The 24,840-nt window shown below is 46.5% G+C and overlaps 1 protein-coding gene and 2 pseudogenes across 5 annotated transcripts in view; 2 read left to right on the top strand and 1 right to left on the bottom strand.

Moving 5' to 3' along the window:
• Positions 1 to 24,840, top strand: part of LOC146172058 (ubiquitin carboxyl-terminal hydrolase 8-like) — a 469,773-nt gene that overhangs the window by 136,458 nt on the left and 308,475 nt on the right. The gene's annotated exons all lie outside the window — the stretch shown is intronic.
• Positions 2,781 to 14,147, top strand: LOC146172061 (uncharacterized; annotated as a pseudogene).
• On the bottom strand, positions 15,126 to 22,914 carry LOC146172060 (uncharacterized; annotated as a pseudogene).

Below are 24,840 nucleotides of genomic sequence, written 5' to 3'. Positions count from 1 at the left end.
GCTTCATTGGGGTCATCATTTGATGCACGGGTGAAACAAAACCTGCGTGCCGAAAGCAGTTGGCAATCGTTTCGCTTTACTCACAGTCCCATGCATCTGGATTGCTCCCGCCAAGAGTCCTGCTTCATACAAAGCTTCACGAGAAGAGTGTCAATCAGTCTTCTCTTGTAAACTGCCTTGAAGGCCCTGATGACGCACTGATCTAAAGGCTGCAGCATGGCTGTAGGGTTAGGCAGAAAAAAGCAAACTTCAATGCTATTGTGTGCAACATTTGTGTTGTGTGCGGTACAGTTATCGACGAGGACGCACACTTTGCAGCCCTCGCGCAGAAGCTCGCAGTCCGAAGCATGCAGTCACTTTGCAAAAAGTTCACGCGTCATCCAACATTTCTTGTTGGAAGCATACTGTTAAGATTGAAGGCTCAGTTTTCTTCCACACTGTCGAATGTTCTACTCGAGAGGTGACGACGTGGCGACGGCACCGTGCACGGCTAGCTCTTTTGTTGGTAAAACGCGGCGGTGTAAGATAACACTTCGGTATTTTGCCGTGCGCTAGACAACCACTTCTACGCGACTGCCGATCGGTGCCTTGGTTCTCACGGCTTGGGTCAAGGCCGGAGGCTGGTGGTGAACACGCATAATGTGATCGGCTCAGCGAAGGTAGCATGGGCGAGCAGTATGGTTGTGCAATGAGAATGCCGACTCAACGTCTGGTTGGGGAATTCCACTCGTGCTGTGCTGCAAGCCAAGGTGGTCTGCTGGACTCACGTTCTCACGGCTGAGGCCTGGGACTATAGATCCGATGCGCCCAGCCGCACCAAGTCTGAATTGCGGCCCGTGACTGCAAGAAGCCACAGCATCCTCTCTGAGATCATCGACCGGGTCGAACATGCTGTTCGTTATTCAATGACGTTAGGAAGAACTTTTAAAACAACAGCAACATGACTTTTAATTGTGCAAACTACACTCACTATGACACTGGTCGGAGAGCGTCTCATTGAACAACCGTACTGCTCCGGAAACGCTGAGTGTCGGTCTTCCCCTTTTAGGGAGCACGAGCATCCCTCTCGCGCACCACCCACCGACCACACCACACAACACACGCGCACACAGCCGTACCCCGCAGGGAAGAATAGGCAATTCCAGTCCGTATACGTCCCTTCCCCGGAGTCAGTGGGATGGCCCAGATGTCTTGCTGTGAAGACGGCAGTAGCAGTGGCGGCACCAGGAATATTCAACACATGCGGCTCCTGGACAGGTGTGCACTCTACACCAATGCTGTGCGAGGATGTGTGTGATGGATCACGTGGTGGGGGGTGGAGCCTATGAAGGGGCTCGAAAGCTATTGAACAATCAAGAAGCAGTTGAAGTCCCCAACTGGGGACTTCTGGGGATGACGGACTGTATTTAAGCAACCCACGGACGGCTTTCAGTATGCTCTATTTTACGTTCACACTATGCCTCTCATTTGACTTTCCTGTATACTCCTGTAAATATGTAGATAAATCTAATGTAATGTCTTCTCTGCCGTAAGCCCGTTTCTCCAACCCTCCTTCTGCTCACTGTTTTTTTGGGACGGGGAGTGAGAGCCGAACCGAAGGTCCCACATCTAGCAGCTGGATGGCAGTGGTTGGATTGACCATGTGACGTGGTGCTGCTTTTTTCTGGTGGTTGACTTTGCTTGTTATTTGTCAGGCTTCAAAATTTTGAGGAAATAATTTTGAACTGCTGGGAATCAAAGGAAGTTGTTTCGTGAGATGAGTGACTTAATTTTCTCGTGACGACAATTAGTCCGCAAGGTCCAAGCTCACTGCAGCAAGCATGGCACTAAAAAGTTGCTAAGGGCAGATTTGCTGCTATTGTGCGAGGAGGTTGATGTAGAGGGCAAAAGGACTAAGCTGGAAATTTGCAAGTCATTTTCAGGGACTTGGAAACTCCTTTTAAGAGGAGCAAGCAACGAGGGAGGCAGTAAAAAAGAGAGAGATACAAGAAAGCAGAGAAAGGAGAGAGCTGGACAGCTCAACATAGAGCAGAAGAAAATGGAATTGCTCTCAAAGCGCATGGTGCCAGACGGAGCAGGAGCAACTGAATCAATTCTAGACAAAACAATGCAGTCGTACAAAATTGGAGAGGTGGTCTGTTTCTGGTGAATTTCGAGAGGACATGTGAGAAACAAGGCTACAGTAAGGGTTGTTTTCGTCAAAGGCTGCTAACGGGGGTGCCATGCAAAGCGGCCAATATGGTTGCAAAGCTTGATGCGACAGATGCCGGTGACTATGAAAAAGTAACGGCGAGCTAATTTCATCAATGGTTCAAAGGTAGCGAGAGCTGACTTTGCATACCACTTGAAGGTACTGAATGGTTCAAGGGCGTGGATGCGAATGACAGATAAGGTTGTTGAATGTATCACAACAGTATTCTTGAGGCAGTTAAGCTATGGATTCAGAAAACAAAAAGTGAGCATGGTGGAGCTATTAGATGAATATGCGATATGGAGAAGATTAAGCTCCGATATAGGCAGGTTTCGGGGGTAAGAAAGTACTTTACACCCAAGATTTGGCCACGTATAAGCATTCGAAACCTGTGGAAACTGCCAAACCTGTCCTAGGCAGGCTGAAACTCAAACTGTTGGCAAAGAAGTTTGAAACCAGGAGGGTGTTTCGCTGCTACAACTGTCAGGAAACTGGGCACATTGCGGCAAGGCGTAAAAAAACCACGAATAGCCTTCTCATATGCAAATGACAGCGATGAGAATTTGAACCTTCTGCGGCTGTACATCCACGAGTTACGAGTGAACGGAATTCCGTGCAGAGTCCTTCGGGATAGTGGAGCCACCATGGATATTGTTCACCCTTCATACGTGAAAGAGGAAGATTTTACTGGAGAAGTAACATGGATTAGGCAGGTACTGGAGGCTGAGAGTGTGTGCCTACCGATGGCAAGAGTGGGGATTTCCAGTCCGTTCGGTGAGTTAGTGACTTAGGCTGCCGTCTCTAAAGCGGTTTCACTGAAATATCTCTACTTATTTTCAAATAGGTGCAACAAGTTGTTGCGCGAGCGAGGTCAGAAACTGTCAGAAGGAAAAGTACAAGCCATGACCAGGTCGAAAGCCATCAAACTTGCGTCTCAGCTTAACTACAGCTAGGATTCAGAGACAGCAGAGAAGGGACAAGCGACTTCCGAGAGTCGAGAACCAAACAATGCTACAGCAACTGAGATAGATGAGGTTGATCCCGAACCGGTTCTTAGCAATAATGCGCCTCTTGACAGCCCAATCGAGGAATAGCCTGCCTCGCAAAGCATGGACCGCCTGTTGCACGTGAACAGTCTCATTGATGGCGGAGCAGCAGCAAGACCCTAGCCTCTCCAGTTTGCACACTAGCGCCCAAGAGGGGATTGCTAGGCTTAATGTGACATTACATCATAAGGTAGAACGAAAGGAAGAAGACGGTATAAAAGGAACTGAACAAGGATAAATAGGGTACGCCTCAGGTCGCAGATGAGCCAACGTTTCGACAAGTGGACTTGTCTTCGTCTAGGCATGGACATCATAAGGGCGGGTTGCTGTACCGGCACTACCGAGATAGTAAGGGAAGGACATTAGATCAGGCGGTTGTGCCGGCAAAGTACCGCGATGGCATTTTGAGCCTTTGCCATAGAAACAATTGATCCGGGCATCTAAGCGTCAACAAAGCTAAGGAAAGGCTACTTGGAAAGTATTACTGGCCAGACTGCTTTTGAGATGCAGAGCGCTATGTGAAGTCGTGCAACGCATGTCAACGCCCGGGCAAGCCAGGTCAAAAATGGAAGGTGCCGCTAAAGCTTGTTTCCCTAATTTCAGAATCTTTCCAGCGTCTTGTTATTGACACTGGAGGGCCACTACCCAGAACTAAGTCGGGGTATAAATATATACTTACGATGATATTGTTGAAGATTTGAGCCTGATGGTTTAGAAGGACGAAAAGGAAGAGGAAGCGTGAGGACGTGGGGCTTGAGGAGCAGAGTGAACGCCATGTTGGGACCGCAGTAAAGAACAGCTAGCAACAGCTGGTGTGCCTTCCTTCTTCTACAATTCATGGGGCCGAAACCCGGGAGGCTATCGTGAGTTCCGCCATCGATCCTGCCTGGAGGTTGCCAAGAACAACGCATCGACCCTCTAGGTAGGCTACCGGAGCTCTTCCAGTGAACCTCCAAGAGAAGAGGAATGCCTTTTGGACACCAGCCACCTTTCCGACTCCAGATGGAGTGCATCAAAGCTAAGCGTACCGCCCAGCATGCTTTACATACCCGACTGCGGAATGAAGTTGCTCAACTCATCGAATCGGGCGCTGGCACTCTGCTCGCCTTTAGGCAGTTCCAGGAGCGACTCAGAGTGTACAGCGATGGCCTGTGATCTCTCAACAAACAGCTCGAGACATTTCTTTCAGACGAGGAAGTGGCAGAAGATTTTGCATTAGTTTTACAGTATGAAGATTCAGCCGCACAAACTTTGAGTCTACTCCGTCACCACATCAAGGGTTTGCAAGTCCTATCTACTGTTGTGAATGCTCCTAGTCATTCTACCGACACTGCTAGTGAGATCCCGACGGCAGACAGTCAACCTACTGCGATGGGTTGACTGTCAAAGCAAGTCGAGCCTGCCAAAGCTCGACTTGCTCCGCTTCAACGGCAACGTGTCCTGCTGGCCAGCCTTTTGGGACATGTACCACCATGTCGTGCACACTAACGCAGACCTGAGCAATATAGATCGCTTTCATTACTTGAAGAGCCTGCTCACTGGAATGGCGGCGCAAGCAATCGAGGGAATCCAGGTGTCAGAAACATCATACGGCGACACCATCAATATACCAAAGACCCGCTTCGGAAATCAACAGATTATTATCTAACAGTACTTGGCCAACCTCTGGACACTCAAGCCTATCAAGTGTCGTGCAGACGTGATTGCGTTACGCAATCTTCTGGACTACGTCAACATCAACATCAGAGGGTTGCATGCGCTCGGTGCGCCCGAGCTCTCCTACTCTGCCATGCTGGTTGAGATCCTTGTAAAAGTAATACCGAGTAATGTCGTGATGAACTACTACAAGCAGCGAAGCATCGAACTAGACGGCAAGGCAGAGCAGTCGGCAGAAGCGGTTGCTAGAGCACCTACGCATCCAGGTGGAAGCTCGAGAACTAACTGGATCCATTGAACGATGAAGTAGTCAAGAGGTGACCACACGTAGTCGTAACGACAAAGTATGCGGCTTGCCTCAGAGCGCCTCGCTTTCGGCTTCTGTTCTACACAGCGTCACGTCTAGTTAAGGCGGTGAGTGCTTCTTCTGCCGTTCGACGATGCACTCAACACAATGGTGCACTTACTACATGATTCTGCCAGAGTGCACGAATCCAAGGCATAGATCACAACATTGCTGTCATAACATTCGCTGTTTGAAGCGCAGGGGCAGGCATGCGACTTCAATCTGCAATTATGTCCGTCATTCACGGCAAACAGCTACTACTGGAAACGGTGTCAGCTTGCATGCCGTGGCTACTGATGCAACGACAATTAATATGCAGACACAAGTGCTATCGCAAACTTTTAGAGCGTGGTTGATCACACAGAGCCAGTCAGTGTACATCAGAGGTTTGCTCAAACAAACCTCTGATGTACACTGACTGGCTCTGCTAATGGCAGCCAACGGACTTTCATTAGACCGATGTCTCACGGAAGTTAGGACTAAAGCACATGAAGACTATAGATTTGGTCATAAAAACTTTCGGGACAGCTACGGAATTACCGACACATAAGCTTAATTTGGTGCACCTACATTTACGAAGCCAATATGACATCACTTCACTTCACTTCACTTTAATACCTTAAAGACCCTCATTAGAGGGTATTACATAAGGGGTGGGGCGCACACAAATGAAAAACAGAGCAGATAACATATATGTGTAAGTAAGTTATATAAATACAAGATTTTCGCTGAGCAAGTACATGCGCGATTCTTTCAAGAAATAGATGAGCATGTGATAGCAGCAAGTTCTCGGGGAAGGTCGTTCCAGTCGTTGGCAGTCCGTGGGGAGAATGATGAAGAAAATGTAGTGGTGCTAGCGCGAGGTCGTGACACTTGCTGTTGCTGCTGATGACCGGTGCGGAGGCAGATACGTGGTGAGGGTGCGCAGATGTAAGGTTCCTGTCGCAGCTCGGAGTAAAAAAACTTGTGAAACAAACATAAACTAGCAATGTAGCGACGATGAGCAAGGGTAGGTTGGTTGGACTGTTATTTTAAGGATGATATGCTGATATCAAAGGAATACGATGAATGAATGAATCTAGTTGCTTGGTTTTGAACTGCTTCAATTAAATGACAGAGATATGCTTGTTCCGGAGACCAGATGGGAGATGCATATTCTAATATTGATCTATTAAAAATCCTAGTGTTCTGTTAGCGGATGTATATGATGTTTGAGATATGCGTATTCCACGTAAGATCATGACAAAGATGAACACCAAGGTATTTGTATGATTGGACAAGGTCGAGAGGAACGTTATATATGCTGTAGCTGAACAGGAGGGGGTAATGGCGACGATGAAACAACATATATTTACATTTACTTGTGTTAAGTGTTATTAGCCATTTATTGCACCAGTCTTTCACACGAGTTAAATTATTTTGAAGGGATTGTTGTTCCAAAGTGTTAGTGACTGTTCTGTAAACAACACAATCGTCAGCAAACATCTGAATATGGCAATCTAGGTTCTCAGAAAGGTCGTTAATATAAATTAGAAACAAAAGTGGCCCAAGGACGGATCCTTGGGGCACGCCCGAGGAGACTGGTAGGAGGTTAGACATTTGATTATTGACGATGACTTTATTGGAAGTGGTGATTCAAGAATTCTTTTATCCATGCTAGTATATCGGAATGCAAGTTTAGGCGAGAAAGTTTCAGAAATAAGTGTTATGAGGTACCTTGTCAAATGCCTTAGCGAAGTCAAGAAAAATTGCGTCAGTTTGGAGGTTAGCATCAGGGTTAGCATGTAAGTCATGAATGAAAAGTGCTAGTTGACTTTCACAGGAGTATCCTTTGTGAAATTCATGCTGCGAAGAATGAAAAAAATATTTGAATCCAGAAAGTTCATCGTTAAAAAGTAAATAAAGTGCTCCATGAGTTTACATGGTATGCTGGTGAGTGATATGGGCCTGTAATTAAGTGGTGAATCTTTGTTACCCGACTTGTGGACCGGAACGACCTTCCCCACTTTCCAGTCATGGGGTATGGCACCTGTAGAGAGAGATTGCTAGAAAAGCAAGCATAAAATCTTAGCAGAAGTATGATTAATATTTTTTAGAACTTTTGTGTTAATTTCGTCAAAGCCGGCGGATGATGACAATTCTAGTTTACCAATAAGACATGATATGCCGGTTTTCGCTTGCATGACTCTGTGATCGCTAATTTCCCGGAGATAAGTAATGGAGTTGAGGCTGTCATTGTGGCTAGGAAGTATAAGGCCAAGAATGTTAGTGGTATCTCTGGCGATGTGTGTAGGCTGGGTTACTAATTGAGTTAGATTAAAATTTAAGCACCCATCCATGAACTCCCGGGATTCATCCTGCCTAAAAACAGGCTGATGAGGATTATTCCAGTCAATACCCAGATAGTTAAAATCTCCAAAAAGTAAAACGTGTGCATTAGGGTGTTTTGTTGTAAGTTTGTTCAGGATGTTGTGCTACTTTCGAGGGAATTCGGGGTTATTGTGGGGTGTCTGTAGCAAACACCAATTAGTTTAGATACTGGTGTGGAACAACAAAGCAGCCATAATATTTCGAAGTCGGATTTTATGTTAATGTGGGAACTCTGTAGTTGATTGCTGGGAGCGGTAAGAATGCCTTTGCGATCTGCATGGAAAAGGTTAAAATTTGGTAGGTTGCACAGAACTTCAGTGTCGCTCACATTATCAGTCAGCCAAGTCTCTGTCAGTACAAGCAGGTTGTTGAAGACACGACTGCGTATGTTAGTATAGAGAGAGGATTAGATAAGTGTTGACAGTGCTCTAAGCGCTATGCTATTTCTTTAACCGTTTCAGTGGCAGCATCAAAAGTGTAGCGTTTTTTGCCGAGAAATAGGGTCTTATACCGCAAAGAAAACGGTCCGGTTTCAGCTCTTGCAAATGCGACAAGATGTTTGCGGGCTTTTTGAACAGAGTGGGTGAAATCTTCTCCTCAACTATAGTCCGTGTCTTTCAGCATACGACCTTTAGAAAGAATGGTTTCTTTTGTTTTGAAAGAGGCTAATTTTGCTATAATAGGATGCTGGCGGTCCTTGGTGTGGCGTCCCAAGTGATGAGCACGCTCTATTTGACTGGGCTCCAAGGTAAACTCTAACACATCCTGACAATGCTTAATTAGTATTTCTTCAGATTCGATTAATGATTCGTGGGGATTGGCATCTGGAAGGCGATAGAATATCAAGTTGTTGCGACGTGATCTGTTTTCTGTGTCGTCTATTCGAACCTCAAGGTTAGTAAAGAGCAGCAGTCTCAGCGGCAACGGCTTGGGCGGATTCTATGTTAAATTTTAGAGTCCTGAAAGAGGCATTCCAGGTCTGCCAGGTGCTTACTCAGATCGGAAATGGTTTGGTCGACGGAACGCATTTGACCGTTCCTGTACATCAGTGAGTATTTGGCCTTGACCGGCTGACAATTTCTTGAGTTCAGCAAGAACACTATCAAGTTTGTCCAGACCAGGGTTCGTTTCATTATCGCTGGACTAAAGAAGAAGAGATTTTACTACACAGAAGCATTCACCAACCATAGAAATGCTACACTGCAGGCTAGCTGTACCAGGCAACGGTCACTACATTTTTTAGAAAAAAGGCAGTATGATGAACTAACCTGTGTAGCGAAAATCAGTGGATGAGGCATCATGGCACAGCTACCAAGCCCACTGAAATTGAGGCCATAGAAGTTCCGCATATTTGCGACGCACTGGCTGAAGTTCCTAGTGCTCACATGCTTGTTAAACGATTGGTGCGAAGAAGTATCCTGTCGATGCGATGGGTTTTCCTGGCCTGAATAACAGCAAAGGAATCGATTTGCTAATCGGGGCAGACCAACTTTCCAAGTTCGTTTTAAAGGAAGTCTGTTCCCATATCAGGCAAATAGCCTCGCAGCCTTTAATACAAGGCTTGGTTGGACGTTGCAAGGCCCGTTTCTTGTCATGGAGGCATTTTATCTCAGATATGAACAGTCTGCGTGCTACGAACGAGCTCTGTCGACTCAGAAGTTTCGAATAAATTCCACTGTTTCTGGGAGCTGGACAGCATTGGCTTATGTGACTCTTCAACGAGTGCTTGCGAAGACAGCTTAGTTTTAGAGAATTTTCCCGAGAACATTCAGCTGCGAAACGTCGGGTATGAAGTCACTTCTGTAGAGGCCTTGGATGCTAGCCTCAATGACAATCGTTTGGTGGTGCCCACTCTGCAGTACAGCTTGGCTCAACACCTTGGCGTTGGTGCCGACTTGCTTCATCGGTACGACGCAGCATTCAGGCAATATGAAGTGGACGGGTATACAGCAAAAGTACCGAACGAGCATTATCTCGGAGAGAAGATTTATTACATGCCTCACAAAGCTGCAATTCCAGAATCATCTACACCAAAGCGGCTGCACGTCATCTTGAATGCGTCGTCGCACCCGAATGGTTTTTCATCAGTGAACGACCGCTCGAGGCGAGAAAGTCACTTACCTCAGGGACAATAAGGTGACAATGCTAGTGACTTTCCTACTGAATTCGATAGGCCTCACCGCTGATGTGCCAGACTGTTTTCTGCAGTTCGCTTTTCAGCGGCATGACCAAGATGATCTGCGTTTCTTATGGCTTGAGCACGCACCACTGCCCAAGAGTCATTTTCCGGCCATTCAGGAGCACTAAATGACGCATGTGCCCTTCACATGTGTGCCCTTACAACACATTGAAGCCTCTTTACAACATACAGCTGCTGTCCTCTCTGCTTGCTTCTACATCGATGACTTCGTCACTGGCTTTTCGCGTTTCAATGAAGCCTCTGAGGTATACGCAGAGGCATACAGTATCCTCAGCGGTGCTTGCATGACGCTATAAAAGTGGGCTATGAATGATCCCGCACAACAAGAACACATCGATAAAGATACATCAACACAACAGATTCACCTTGTGCACTCATGAAGGTGCTTGGCCTCTTCTGGAACACTGCTTCTTACTGGCCTCTGAATACCTCAGTCAAGTCCACTGAAGTAGCACCTGTGTTGCTCTCTGTGGAAGACCAGTCAACACGTATAGTGGTGTTGCATATATATATCGCAATGTTCTCTATGACAGTGTGAGCGACACACTAATCGAATTGTGAGAAAGGATCCTGATGACACGAGCTCGTCAGTGTGTTAAATGTGTCCAGGCAAAATGTGTGGTATGTGCACGTTTTCAACTGAAAGCATCTGCTGGTCCAACAGCATCTTTTCCATGCCAAAGGCTGCAGAACGCTCAACCTTTCGAAATCAGAGCTGTTGATTTTCCTGAGCAGTCAAATGACCATCTAGGGATGTAGCAAAGTTTCAAAATTTTATTAGACAATAACATGTGAAATACTACCATGCTAGTGATAGTAGAATGTGGTAGTTTATTGCTGACAGAGCTGCTTCCTGGGGAGGGCAAAGATTGATCAGAATCGTTAAGGTATGCCTGCGGAAAACGTTTGGAAAAGCAGATTTTGATACGCCGCAGCTCTAAACACTGCTATCTGAAACTGAAGCTGTTGTTAATTCAAAAGCAATCACCTTCATTTACACTAGTGATAATGAGCCAAGTGTGTGTCACTCTGAACAATGCGCGAAAGCTGTTTGGCCGACGTGTGATCGTGGAATGTGTAATGGGTAAGGATTGGATAGTCTGCTCGTACCGAATTCGTTTACAGCAAGGATAGGAGGTAGTTAGGCCTATTTGACACCATTATCTATTACCGGTTGTCACCTCGGGGCCGGGAGTATGTGGAAGATTTGAGCCTGGTGCTTGAGAAGGACGAAAATGAAGAGGAAGCGTGAGGACGTGGGGCTCGAGGAGCAGAGTGAGTGCCATGTTAAGACTGCAGTAAAGAACAGCTAGCAACAGCTGGTGTGCCTTCCTTCTTCTACAGATATGCCCAGCTACGAAGTTTCCCGAAGCAGTGCCTCTGAAGGAGCTTAGTTCGACGGAAATAGTTGACGCCCTTCTGTCAGTTTTTGCCTGAATGGGTTTTCTGCCGAAATTCAAGCTGATCAGGGGACAGTTTTCATGAGTGCCCTAACAACCACATTCTTGCAGAGATGTGGGGCGAAGTTAATACACAGCTCTGTGTATCACCCTCAGTCGAACAGCGTCGAGAAGTGGCACTTGGTGTTTAAGAGTGTGTTACGGGCTTCATGCTATGAACATAAAACAGACGAAGCCACCGGCTTTATCCCTTCTGAGCTTGTGCATTCTCCACTTAGGATGCTAAGGGAGATGTGGGAGGGGACAGGAAAAAGTCGCCCCATAGTCGAGTATGGGCTACAGTTATTAGACAAAATGAGTTCCACGCGAGAATTAGTGGATAGGAACCTGAAAGTGGCCCAAGAATTGGCTAAAGCTTATTACGACAACATAGCCAGAGGCAGGGGATCGCATACTGATTCTCAGGCCCTCGTGGAAGAACAAACTGGAAATCCATTGGGATGGACCCGAGGTTTTGAATCGGCTTTAGGAAACCAATTACACTTTGAAAATGCCAGGAAGAAGTCAGCAGGTGAAGATCTACCATTGTAGTTTAATGAAGCCTTATGTCGAAAGGAGTGGGGTCGTCAATATGACAGTAAATAAACCCGAAGAGCTAACAACTGAAATTCCTGAGTGTAAAGGAAACGCTAAAAGTGCGGCTTGTAGTATAGAAGAAATCATGGCTCGATTTGCGAACGAAAATGTGCTGGAGCCAGAGCAATTATAGGAACTGAAGCAACTGCTAAGCAAATAGCAGCCGACCCAGAAGAACCAACCTCATGATGCATGAGTTGCATGATGCATGCATTGGCAGTGCCAGTAAGGTCTAAAGCCTACAGTGTGTCACCTAGGCAGAAGGAGTTAATCGAATCGGAGATAAAATGCATGCTCGAACTTGGTGTCATAGAGCCAGCAGAAAGCGATTGTACTTCTCCTTTCTCGTGGAGGCACCAGGCAAAGATTGGCGACCCTGCGTGGACTGCAGAAAGCTTAATGCGTTAACAAAGGACCAGTTGTATCCTGTTCCTAACATCAAGGAAAGGATAGAAACACCTAGCGCGGCCAGCTACATTTACACGCTTGACCTTGTGTGGGGGTACTGGCAGGTTCCGCTGTGAGAGAGTGCGAGCAGGTATGCGGCATTTATTTCCCCCATCGGAGTCTACCAGCCCCTAGTGCTGAGTTTTGAGCTGAAGAATGCACCCTTTAGCTTTTTAAAACTAATGAAGAATGTCCTCAAAGACATGCAGGATTTCGCTCTCCCATATCTTGATGATGTGGCTATTTTTTGTAATTTCTCGTTTCAGGAGAGTGTTGTCTAAATTGTGTGAAGCTGGGCTCATCATTAAAGCAGAGAAATGTAGTTTCGGCTGCTCTAATGTCACATACCTCGGACATGTTGTCGGTAGGGGGACGTGACGGCCGTCAGATCTCAAAATTGCCCCAATCACTGATTTCCCGAAGCCCGGGACTAAAACAGATGTGTGTTCATTTTTGGGGCTTGTAGGATACTACCAAAGGTGCATACCAAACTTCTAGCAAGTCCTTTAACGCAAAGGAGAACCAAATAGCCTAAGTGGGGATGCGGCTAAGGAGAACTTCTTTCAAACCCTCAAAACTGTGTTGGCTTCACGGTCCGGGCTGCGCACACTGGACTACAACAAAGAATAATGGGGATCGTATTAAGTCAAATCGGAAGCAACAATGAGGAGCACCCCACCCTCTATGTCAGCAGAAAGTTAACCATAAGAGAGGAAGCATACAGTGCCTCAGAGAAAGAATGTGCTTGTTTGGTCTGGGCCACCCAAAAGCTTGCCTGTTACATTTACTGGGCCAAATTTACGTTTGAAACGGACCACTGTCCACTCACATGGCTACGTCAAATGTCATCCAAGAACGGCAGATTGCTTTGATAGAGTCTTGCTCTCCAGCAATACAACTTCTCCGTGAGGTACAAAAAAGGGAAATGCAATGAGAATGCCGACGGATTGAGCAGGATGTTTCCGTAAGGAAGAGAATTACTTTGCCTCTTTTACGGAGCCCGTACTTCTGGACTGTAGAGTCATGTTTTACATGTTCTTTTTTTTTAAAGTGTGCCCCTCTGAGCCAACGTTTGCTGTGACGACTGATTTAGCAGGCATGCAGGTCCGTTGTAGCAGATGCGACTCTTGTTCACAGCTGCAAAAATGTGTTATGGGATGCTTAAAAAATGTTAATGTTGTGTAAAAATCCTGGCGCTACTCGGGGAGGTAGTGTCGTGTTGAGTGGTTGGTTCAACTAAGCCTCCTGTGTGAGGAGCTCGGAAGTTTGGCTTCCAGAAAGGAGCACGGATGGCGGACCAGTATGTGGACTGGCCATCAGCCTGGATATGTCTCTTCCTGTCCAGCGGAGCTGTTAAGATTGAAGGCTTAGTTCCCTTCCATGCGGCCGGATGTTCCACTAGAAAGGCGACGATGCAGCGGTGGCTGCTTGCACAGCTAGCTCTTTTGTTGGTAAAACGCGGCAGTGTAAGACAACCTTCGGTATTTCGCTGCACGCCAGACAACCACTTCCACGCGACTCCCAGTCGGTGTCTTGGTTCTCATGGCTTCGATCAAGACCGGAGGCTGATGATGAACACGTATTACATGATCAGCTCAGCGAAGGTTGCGTGGACGAGCTGTATGGTTGTGCGATGAGAACTCCGACAGTTCATCTGGCCGAGGAATTCCACTTGTTTGTGCTGCAAGCCAAGGTGTTGTTCTGCCGGACTCGCATTCTCACGGTCGTGGCTGGGACTGTGAATCCGATGTGCCCAGCCGACGCCAAGTCTCGATTGCGGCCCGTGACTGTAAGAAGCCACAACATCCTCTCCGAGATCATCGACATGCGAACGAGTCGAACATGCGACTGCTAGACAGGTGTGCACTCTACACCAACGCTGTACGAGGATGTATGGGATGAATCATGTGATGGGTGGAGCCTAAAAAGTGGCTCAAAGGCTATTGCATGATCAAGAAGCAGTTGAAGTCCCCAACTCTAGGGATCTGGGAACGACGGACTGTATTTAAGCAGCCCACAGATGGCTTTTAATATGCTCCCACGTCTAACAATACTCTACAGGGAGTATGCGGCCCCCTTTCATGCATCTCGGGGTTTTAAATCTCCCTGTGACGAAGAGTCGCAGTTGCACAGCGCCGTCCATGTTGGCAGCGAACAAAACAGTGATCCGGGTCTTTCCTTGTTTCCCGCCATGGCACGGCTCTCCAAGAGCATCAAGGGTATGCCGCCTAGGTAGAATTTGCCAAAATAGGCCCGTTTTGTCTGCATTAAAGATGTCCTTGGGCCGATATTTTGCAAGGATTTGTGGCCACTTCTCTTCCAACCACTTTCTGATGCTCTCGCAGTTAGCCATCTCACATTCGCCAGAGATCGTTTTGTCTATGATATCATAGCGTGCCTTGAAGCTTTGCATCCATCAGGAGCTGGCGTTGAAGTTTTTGGCATCGAGGCTACAGGTTAAGTCTTACGCTTTTTGTTGAAGCATTGGTCCTGACACCGGTATGTTTCGAACTCTGACATTCAAAAACCATTTCTAGAGTGCCTTCTCCACGTCGTTGAATGCAGGGGGCCGAAGACGCTGTGCACTTGTCTGCGTGGTCTCTTATGCTTGTGCCTTGATGACAGCTTCGCTCTTTAGAATGGTACTCAAAGTATGTCTTGGGTTGCCAAATAAGTCCGCAAGAATGCACTTTTTTTTTACCGTTCTCCACACTTTGAATTATTTCGAGCTTGGTCTTTAACATCAGTTGTGCTCTTTTTTTCATGTTCATCGCCATCGCAGCACGACACACACCTGCACACTACACTCGACACGACCACCGACGCAGCCTCCTCAGAACACTAGGACGACCACGCTGCTGCTAACACTAAAATGCAAAAAGGCAAAAGCAACATTCAATCGCTGCTGCCACCGTTGCTGAAGCGATGCTGTCAGTGATTGTGAGATGTGATTGATTTCTTTGGCTGTCAATTCTCAGTGTCGACGTGGCATCTGAGCGCCTGCGAGGTAGTCCTGAATGTTTGCTGCACCGCACAACAAACTTGTACTGCATCGAAGCCTTCCTCCTGCTAATAAAGTGAGGTAGGGCTTGGCGTCGCGAAGTTCGTTATATCCATTTTATGCCGAACCGTGTTCGCAATAGGAAGTTAAAAATACATATGTCTTACAAAAATATTTCGGAAAAGTTCGATATATTCAATAGTGCATTATATGCGTGCTCATTATATAGAGGTTTGAGTGTATTTAAGTAGTCTTAGGGTTCGAAGGCATTACGGAAGGAAGAAAGGAAATTCATTTCATAACACAGCACATCAAGAAAAAATATCAGGCTTAAGTCAGTAGAAAAAAATATATTTGTTCCGAAAAATAAACACGTTCAGATAAAATTCATAAGTATTTAGAAATGTAAATTACTTAAGGCAGCTTTAAAAATATTAAAATGTCGACTGACTACTTGCCTAGAAAGCCGGTTTAAACGATCAGAGGTGCTGTGGACAAGTTAATAAAAAATGTTTAGTGGGACATGAACGCTTACTTTGTGGGGATGATTGATGCAGACTGAAATACAGTAACAGCTCGTTAATTCGAACTTCTAGGGACCGTAAGATATGTCCGAATTAACCGAATGTCCAAATTATCGAGAAAAAAAAAAAACATGCACGATTTTATCTCAACATACTTTTATTACTTAAAGTAATCACGGATGCTTGTCTGCTTTCCTGCAGAAACCCACGCGGATACTATTTTCCTCAGTCCTTCCAGGTGCTCAGCAGCGCGCATGCCATCTGCAGTGCCCCAACAAAATTTCTCTAACACAACGAGGGAGGTTTGCATCACGGGAGGTGACCACCCACCGAAGCAAGGCTTCTTCCAACTCCGGATGAGCTGCTGTTCGCAGACGCTTTCTTGACGCTTGAAACTTCTCGCTTTCGAATGCCTGAAGAATCTGTTCATTTTTTACATATGTGCTTAAAGTACTCCATTTAACGTCATATTTTTTCATTGCTTCTTGTCGGGAGAGCCCGTTCTTAAGGGCCCGCAAAATTTCCACTTTGGTAGCCAAGTCCTTGGCCTCGTAGCTCTACGGCCGTTTCGCCAGTGTTGCCATCGGGGGCGAGTGCGGTGATACCAGCGCACAACAGAGAAGCAATGAGCCACACTAAAGCGAGCAGTCTTCAATACAACAGCGTAGCGCACCGACAGCAGCAAAATGACAAAATGGCACCGCCAGTAACGTCGACTCGTGAAAAAATGCTGAGGCTTAGCTAAGGTTAAGCCTAGTCAGATGCGAAGCGTATTGGGAAGCAGTTCATTAACCTACGGATTTGCACAAACGGTATGCGCAGCGATATGAGTTTCTCGGCAACCGGGTTCAAACGCGGCAGTCCCTCTGGCATCAGCGTGTACTTGCAACCGTTAGAAACACTATACAGTGGAATCTTTTACTCTCGAAGGCTACCCTTGCACGTGTTGCACACCACAGCACTGGCTAAAGTCTCTTCGTTCCAATCCGGATAAGCCAGAATTAGCGTAGGAAACATCACATCAGTCACTGGGGTAAGTTTGTCTTTATGTCATAGCCGGCCACACACCGAACATGCATAGCCAAACGGATTGTTAACAAAACGTCTGGTAAACTCACGCGTTGCAGACTCGAATTCACCCGCTCTTCTGGCATGTTCCACACGACGTTCTTCTACAACAGCCTTGCTGATTTGCAAACGGCTAGCCGCCTCTTCAGCACGTCGTTTCCTCCGCGTCTCCTTTTCCCTTTCTCGCCTTGGTCGTTCTTTGTCAAGTCGCTGCCGTCGCTCTTCAGAAGTTTCCCGGGCACGCCTAATTCGTTTCATAGCATTCCAGCCTTCTGAACAGGTAGAAGTATTGTCAGACTCACTGGCCGCACTAGTGGAAGCATTGCTGACAAGTTCCTCGCTTTGTTCTTTAGTTGTTGTAAAACGTTGCCGAGCCGCATATTGAGCACGCCGCTTGGCTAGACGTTCTTCACGCTCTTCATCGGTCTCTGTAGCACGCCGCAGCTTTCGCTTCTCATTCCAACGGGCAGCCCTGTCTTCAGGAGGTATCTCAACCCCCGTGTGTGCCTAGCAGAAGCAGACGCACCCGCCTTATATACCGCCGCTCCGGCATCACGTGTTCACTACAGCGCACCTAACGGTAGAAGTGGGAAGCGCATTGGTAACGACGCCACGCTCGACCGCGCGAGCCGGCTGCCCATCTCTCCTCTGCTCTGACGTCACGCATCATGTGGTACTCCTTGGTAGCAACACCGCGCTCGACGGCGCGCTATGCAGCCTGGTCTCTCCTCTGTCGTGACGTCACGCATCACGTGGTTCTCCTTGGTGGCGACGCCGCGCTCGACGGCGCGAGATGCAGCCCGGTCTCTCCTTTGTCGTGACATCACGCATCACGTGGTTCTCCTTGGTGGCGACGCCGCGCTCGACGGCGCGAGATGCAGCCCGGTCTCTCCTCTGTCTAGACGTCACACATCACGTGGTTCTCCTTGGTGGCGACGCCGCGCTCAACGGCGCGAGATGCAGCCCGGTCTCTCCTCTGTCGTGGCGTCACGCATCACGTGGTTCTCCTTGGTGGCGACGCCTCGCTCGACGGCGCGAGATGCAGCCCGGTCTCTCCTCTGTCGTGACGTCACGCATCACGTGGTAGGTCATGAAAGGTCAATGGTGGCGACACCGCCGCGCTCGAGGAGCTGAGGCTTAGCTCTAGTAATATGCTTCGCATAAAAACAAGAAAAAGCGCCCATCCAGCCACAAGTCGAGCCAAGTTGATTAATTGATGTCCATGGCGATGCTGCTTTTGGGTATCGCTATTGCGCCGCGTTCGTCTTATTTTCGTTTTCGAGCCTCGGTAGCTGCCCAAAGTTGTCCGAATTATCCGTTGTGCGGTCAAATCCGTCCGAATTAACGAGAGTTCTGTCCCATAGACTCCTATACATAATTTTGGGGACCAGGCGTGAAGGTCGAATTATCCGATTTTCCAAATTAACGGGAGTTGAATTAACGAGCTTTTACTGTACTTGCAGGGGCCATAGTTTCCAGCCTGCTGTTAATTAAGGTGTCGATTGTAGGCGAGAAATTTCTTTGAGGTGGGCTATGTTGTGATGTGCTTTTGTGCCTTTTGTATTGTATTGCTGTGAAACGTTGAAAGGTTTAGTCGCGCTCGAAAGCCTCTTGTACGTAACTTCATCACACAGCGATGCGAGATGCGAACAGATCGCTACAGTTGGTTTTGGCATTTTGCCTGGATGGTGTCATACCAATTTTAAATTGAGCGTCATTGAGAGTAGGAAGCATTCATTTCTTCAACGACCGCCAAGCATTTGCTGCTCTCGGCCCCCAATGAGTGTGTATTTTTTTGTAGGCACCAGTCAGCACAGTAAAGTGTTTCTTTTTAAACTATTTGCCATTTTCCTCACTTCTGATCAGCTGTCACCACTATATGAGAGTATGTGAATTTATTATTCATTCCATACAAGGTGCTCAATATTTTTATTTTGTGCATATGCACAACTGATGACAGGGGCGGCTAAGTAGAAAAAACAATTTAGGTTATGGTGAACATCACTGTACTGGGTAGTAACGTGTACCTAAGCATGTCGAAATTGTGTTATTTGATCGGGGCCTGAGAATTTGGCGGTACCAGCATTCTCACTTTGCAGATAGTGAAACCATGCTGGCAAAGTGGTGAAACTGTGCCTGCCAAAATGCACAATTAGAAAAACAAAAAATTAACAAATGAAAAGGCTACCTGTTGTACAAGTGTAGCGATACCGGTAAGCTGCTAGTCATAATCTGCGAGTGCTTGCCAAATGCGCTCCATCCCAATCTTATTCTTCTTGTTATTTCGGTCCGGATCTGCGGTTACTACCTGTCCTAAGTAGACATATTCGCCTACTACTTCCAGTATTTCGCTACCTAATGTAAACTGCTGTTCCTTCCCGAGGCTGTTGAACATTACCTTAGTCTTCTGCATATTGATTTTCAAGCCTACCTTTCTACTTTTCCAGTCTAGGTCATCCATCGCACTTTCCCGATTACCTCTACATCTTGCATAATGGCGGGGGTTGAACACATTATGAAGTCGATTTCATTTTTAGTCTCTCTGTTAGGACTTTTCCATGTCCATTTCTGGTTCTTCCGTTTGCTGAAACAGGTATTCATGATTCGTAAGTTATTGCGCTCTGCAAACTCAACTAGTAACTCCCCCCTGCTATTCCTAGAACCAATGCCATAGTCACCTACTGCCTTTTCTCCTGCCTGTTTTTTCCCTACCTTGGCATTGAAGTCGCCCATTAGTACAGTATACTGCGTCTTTAATTTTCGCATTGCCGATTCTACATCTTCATAGAAGCTTTCAACTGCCTGGTCATCATAACTACATGTAGGTGCATAGGCCTGTACAACCTTCAGATTATACCGCTTATTAAGCCTAATTACGATGCCTGCAACCCTCTCATTAATACTATAGAATTCATCTATATTACCCGCTATATACTTATTGACAAGGAGACCTACTCCTAGTTGTAGCCTCTCTGGTAAACCTCGATAACACAGTACATGCCCATCCCTCAGTACAGTATAGGCCTCATTCGACCTCCTAACCTCACTAAGCCCTATGACATCCCATTTCATGCCCTCGAGTTCCTCTAACAGCACTGCTAAACTAGCTTCACTAGCTAGGGTTCTAGCATTAAACGTTGCCAGGGTCAGTTTCCAATGGCGGCCTGTCCAGCGGAGCCAGGCTTTCTTAGCACCCCCTGCTGCGTCACAGGTCTGACAGCCACCGTCGTCAGTTATTCCGCAGCCGCTGGTGACTGAGGGCCGGGGTTTTATGGAGCCTATGGAGCTTATCATAGGAGGTTGCGGCCAATTACTGCACCAGGGTGGCCTACTCCTGTTCTGTTGAGGGAGTGCATTGCTGGAGGTGTTCACCGGCATCAGGTCGCACCCCAAACCTGTTTATGCAATTCCATCGACACGCGGATTTTTTATTTTTTTTAAAATCCGGTGGAGAATTGTGCGGCACCGGGATTTGAACCCCCGGTCCTCTTGCATGCGAGGCGGATGTTCTACCGCTACGCCACCTAATAAGTAATGAAAAAAAAGAACTGCCCCACCGGGGTGACGCAGTGGTTACGGCGCTCGAATACTGTGCCCAAGGAAGCGGGATCAAATCCAGGCCTCGGCGGCTGCGTTTCAATGGAGGCGAAACGGAGTGGCGTCCGTGTGCTGTGCGATGTTAGTGCACGTTAAAGAACCCCAGGTGGTTGAAATTTCCGGAGTCCTCCACTACGACATCTCTTATAGCCTGAATCGCTTTGGGACGTTAAACCCCACAAACCAACCAACCAACCCCCCCCCAAAAAAAAACTATGAGCAAAAAAATTGTAAAAAAACACACACAAAAGCATCAGTTTTTGATACAAATAAAACAAAAAATAAATTTCTAAATATATGCTTTTTACAACAAGGACCAATGCAACATTGCAGCAAATTCTAGCATTCTGTATACAGTATTCACTGAGTTAGGAAAGAAAACTGTAGTCGAGTTCGATTACGCCGAGGTCGACCCCTGGCTGCCCTCTAGCGGAAAACACGACTCCCTGCGCTGCCGGCGGCTAGTAATACTACCCAAAAGACGTCACCTTGCAGATAACAGTTGTGACCTTCAGAACTGATCTCTTCCGATCAGTGCACAGAAAAAGCAGAAATATTCGGGGAGCGAATGCGAAGCTTATCGAGGCCAGGCTGTCGATGTTCCGGGTCGGTTTTACATAGTTTCGCTATCAGTCCTATAGTCTGAAGAGCTCATTTCGTCTTCCGAGTCATCACTGCTGCTTTTCGCATCCAAAAATGAGCTTTCCGATACGTCAAATTCCGTAGAAACGTCTGTTTCCGAACAGCAAGAGCGCGCGACGTTGACGCTATGATGCAAACAAGAGCGCCGATCACCTGACTCCGGAGACCATCTGGACAAGCGCGCATGGCAGAAAAAATAAAACCAAAAGCAAAACTGAAAGTAGGGTTCTTCTATTTCCCACTGAATGACACCACTTGTCTAGAAGCGCTTCGAAAGCGGAAAAATTCAACCATCAATAGCGGGCGACACTTATTGTGGCATAGCTGTCGGCGCTCTGGGTCGGTTTGACGTAGTTTCGCGGTCAGTGCTAAAATCTAAAGAGCTGAATTCGTCTTCGGAGTCATCACTGCTTCACATCCAAAAACGAGCTTTCGATGCATCAACTTCTGCGGAAACGGCCGTTTCCGCACAGCAGGAGCGCACGACGTCGACGCCATGCTGTAAACAAGGAGCTTTGATCACTCGACTCTGGAGGCCATCTGGACGAGCTTGCCACGGTGGAAAAATTGAATCAAAAGCAAAACTGAAAGAAGGGTTTTTCTATTTCACATGATGCCACTTGTCAAGAAGCGCTTCGAAAGCAGGAAAATTCGAATCGGGGAGCCATCGATAGCGGGTGTTAATCAGGACACCACGCCCTTGGGCAATATTTCTGTATCCCATTATGGGGGGGACGACAAATCTCTGCATAGCAGCCAAATGATCAAGAGTAAGCTGCTCCTTCTTCACATAAGCGCCAAGTTGACTACATATGTACAGGGGATACATGACCCCTGCTTCAGTTTCACACTAAATAATAAAAATTAGCTTTAGTTTAGCTCGTGGTTAAACCTGGAGTTACGCGAAAGCAATCTGCATGGCTGGCTTCAAAGTAAAGACATGGCTTTTACGCATAGTAGTTTACTCTATGGTTACAGCATTATGTATGCCATAGGGGAATCATTTCACGTATGAGCACCCCTTGCCTCTCGTCGTTGACCATTCTCATTGGGGTGTAGAAGACTTCTTGTGGTATGACATCAGCTTTATATCGAACTCCAGGGCACACCGCCGTCACAACGTTCGAACAAACCTTCTGTCCTAGCAACTCGCTGTCTTCTTCTTTTTTGTTCTTTCTTCTTCTTCTTTTTCCTATTATTCTTTTTCTTTGTCTTCTTTTTCTTCACCTTCTTTATCGGAGTCATCTTCATCTTCCACGGTGCCACGCATATGGCTTAAAAATGTACTGCAATGTAGGTTTCGCTGCAAAAACAGGATGTAACAGCATGAGTGAGAAAGCAAGAATTTAGTGTATATGTAACTGCTCTGTACGCTCGCAGCCGTTTGATTGGCAGCAGCGTCCCTCGCAGCCGGTTTTATCTGCGAACCAAATTTCAGCGGGAGTTCATGACTGTTAGGTGTATTGAACGAGATACTTTGTTGGGTGAGTTGGTAATATTGGTTGGTAGTATTGAATGACTCTCGCTTTGCGATGTCGTAAAGGCTTAGACTTCATAAAAAGGCTGAAGCTGTCTTCCTGTTTGCGCTGTTTTTATTAACAATGGAAGTGCTGGATGACTCTCGCTTTATGATGTCGTAAAGGCTCCGTGAAAAGACTGATGTAAAGGCTTAGTTAATGTCCCAAACTGACATTACCTTTGAAAGATGCTGCAGTGGAGGGCTCCAGAAATTTCGCCTCATGGGGTTCTTAATGTACGGTGACATCCGACAACACTCGTTTCCCTGCCATCCTCCATGGCCGTGACTAGATCTGTGCCCTCAGGACCAGCAGTCGAGTGCTGTAACTACCAGCAACCATGGCTCAAGCACATAAGTATGAGCACCACGATGACTTGTGTGCCAGCGAATAAAATAGATAATCTGATTGTGATCCAAAGTATCTGTAATAGTATCGGTACTATCGATAGTTAGGTCTCTATCGAACTCATTGCGGCGTAAACTTGGTTCCCTGAGTGCGGTATGGTGGTGGTGGTAACTATTATAAGATTCTCTATTATTGCAGTTTACGAGCCACCAAGACCTGCAGATATACAGTTCTGTTGAAAAAATGTTAGCACTAATGACGTGTTTCCGGCGTGGCCAACAACAACACCCGGCGTTTACGAATGTGCCAGTAGCGGAAGTGCCAATCCTGCTCACAAAGTACAGCTGCTAGCCGCACAGTGCAATTTTTGCCGCTCTGGTGACATTATTGTTTTAATTGTTTTTCGATGCAACTATACCCCAGGTAGAGTTGCTGAATAAAGTGTTAAGTGTTGCAGATGTCTTATTTGTACTAGCAACAGTGACCCAGACACACTGTTTGGCCTGCTTCAGAGCTGATATCAGTTGGAATTAACACTCCAGTGGCTATACCTGACAAGATCTCTGTAGTATAGCTGCTGCTTTCAAAACATTAGCAACACCCGGCTAGGTAAGCTTGTACAGAACTTCTAGTGTCAGGATGCAGATGATGTTTAATAATTGCCAGCGTTTCGGAACTCGTAAGAGCAGCATTATTCAAAACCAGTTCTAGTGTCTTAGGTGTTGTTTCGGGGTGTTTCAAACTTACGAGGATATTTCGAATGCAGTTTCGAGTAACTTTTTCTCTGGCGGCAAGCATGCTTCTTCGACTCGAGTGAAGTAAGAAAAAAAAAATATTGATAGGAAAATTTGGTCTGATACAGGAATGGTGTGTGATAAGCTATTTTCTTCTATCGTATCTAGCGCAGTGCAGGTGACGTGGCTAACATCTGTATTGCAGATAAAATGTGGTGCGAGGCAACAAACTATCTCCCACTTTACTGTATAAATACACAGCTACTGAATAAGCACTCACAGAAGCTTACCAGTATCGCGTAAGAGGAAAGTATACAACAGTTGCATCTTACCTGTACTCCCCTATGGGGCTGAAAAGTGAACGCTAACAAAAAGGGTTCTACTTAAGTTGAGTACAACGCAGAGGACCAGGAAACGAAAAATGGTAGGTGTAACACCAAGAGATAGAAAGCTTACAAAGTGGGTCAGAGAAATAATTTGATCTAATGACATTCTTGTGGAAATCAAGAAGAAGAAATGGGCATGGGCAGGGCATGAAGTGCAAAGAGAGGATAACCGATGGTCGCTTAGGGCAACTAGCAAGATGGGGGGGCAGAAAAGTAGACGGAAAAGAAGTTTGCAGGGGTCAAGTGGATGGAGCTAGCACATGACTATAGGAGATGCCTTTGCCCTGCAGTGGGTATAATCAGGCTGCTGATGACGATGACGTCTGAATAAACGAGGCCTTTCTGCTCCCCTCATTCAGAGCATCTTGTCATGCCTTGTCTACGGGTCACAATGAAACAATTTATTCTTGAAGCATCAGTGCAATGTAAATGAATTATGTCAGGTGGTGCTAGAGCTTCCTTCTAGTTTGTTTATATGTTGATACATGACCGACACGTCATGAGAAGCATATGCACGTTGGAAGTCACACTACGGTCACCCTCTACAAGCTTGATTACTTGCTCAATCGAAAATTTCATCGTGGAATAAAATTTATTTCATTTGCGGAAGAATTCCTCATAAATTATACAAGCTGAATATTGCTGCTAATAGGTTATCACAAATGTTTTGACAATATCACTGCCCAAAAACCACATTATTCACAGCACTATCGGTAGTAATATGTTTTGGC

Source organism: Amblyomma maculatum, unplaced genomic scaffold (assembly GCF_055883805.1).
Source record: "Amblyomma maculatum isolate TAMU_Amacu unplaced genomic scaffold, ASM5588380v1 scaffold_14, whole genome shotgun sequence".
Taxonomy (NCBI): Eukaryota; Metazoa; Arthropoda; class Arachnida; order Ixodida; family Ixodidae; genus Amblyomma; species Amblyomma maculatum.
The sequence above is the reverse complement of the archived record's forward strand: the minus strand, read 5'-3'. Positions and strand labels throughout refer to the sequence as shown.